This window comes from Humulus lupulus, chromosome X (assembly GCF_963169125.1).
Source record: "Humulus lupulus chromosome X, drHumLupu1.1, whole genome shotgun sequence".
NCBI classification, from domain to species: Eukaryota; Viridiplantae; Streptophyta; class Magnoliopsida; order Rosales; family Cannabaceae; genus Humulus; species Humulus lupulus.
The window spans coordinates 227,639,776-227,640,974 of NC_084802.1; positions in this window are offsets into that span (position 1 = coordinate 227,639,776).

Sequence of the window (1,199 nt, forward strand, 5' to 3'; positions counted from 1 at the left end):
CAGTTTATAATAAAGTTATGGTTATTTCATATGTATGTTTTCCTTAAGATTAGTGTCTATGTATAGTAGTTATTAATGGTCCAAAGTCTAGAATTGTTGGGTCGTTATAGAAAATACTAATTTACCTTTTGTGCATGATGCGAACAGAGGCTTTTTACATGTACCAACGAACATACTAGTTTGCCTTTTGTGAATGGTGCGAACAAATTGTGTGTTTTTATACTTGCTATTTCTCTTTTCACGACTTGTGTTAGTCTCACTTTTAGGCTCAGGCGAGTAGGCACAATTTTGCCTTTGTAGGTAGAAAGATCATGACAAGAGTAGACACATTTTTTCCATTGTAGGTAGAACGAACAGGACACGAGCAGGCACATTTTTGCCTTTATGGGTGGAACGAACAGTTGACTTTGTAAAAAATTTATCTTATCTTGTGTGTTCTTATACTCTATATGCCCCCCAAGTGATTGAGAAGTCTCGGAACTTTATCACTTGATAGCAGAATTCATTTTTCGACACCATAGTCTAATAAAATTATTCAGTTCATTTCATGTATATAAACAGAGTCAAACAAGTCACTAAAGGTTATTCCTCTAACTGGTAGGCGATCAAAATTGGAGGCTGTCCTTTAATGGTGATTAATCGTGGATTAAAAGTTGTCCTCTTTCCTAACAAAAATTTAGGTTTTGAGGTTACCTTCTAAACTAACAGAATTTGAAGTTATCCTTGATCAAAGTTCAAGGTTATCTTCTTTTCTAAGAATGCTTCCAAGTTAATGTATTCTCGGTTCAATCCTAGTTCTGCCAGGTTTAAGTGTTTGCTTAATAGCTAACTGTTAACATTCAGGCCTCGTTAGGACCAAGATTTTATAACTTTGATTTTTTCATGTTAGTTTATTAAGTTTTATTTGGAATCATCTTTGACAATCCAAGTTATTGTTCTAGCATGGTTTTTATTTCCAAATTTCATTTTTCTACTAACTTGAATTTTTCAAAGCTTGATTGGTTATTAAAACTTTCAAGCACGTCTACTTGTTTTGTTTATTGTCATAATCACTGTGCATACTTATTTAAACATATAAGTATGATGAACTTATAACTGCTTGAAACTCATACTTATTTATTCATAGAAGCATGATAGGTTAGAATATTACTCAAAATTTTGTTGCACAAAAAATTTGTAATATTTTTCCTTTTATGCTC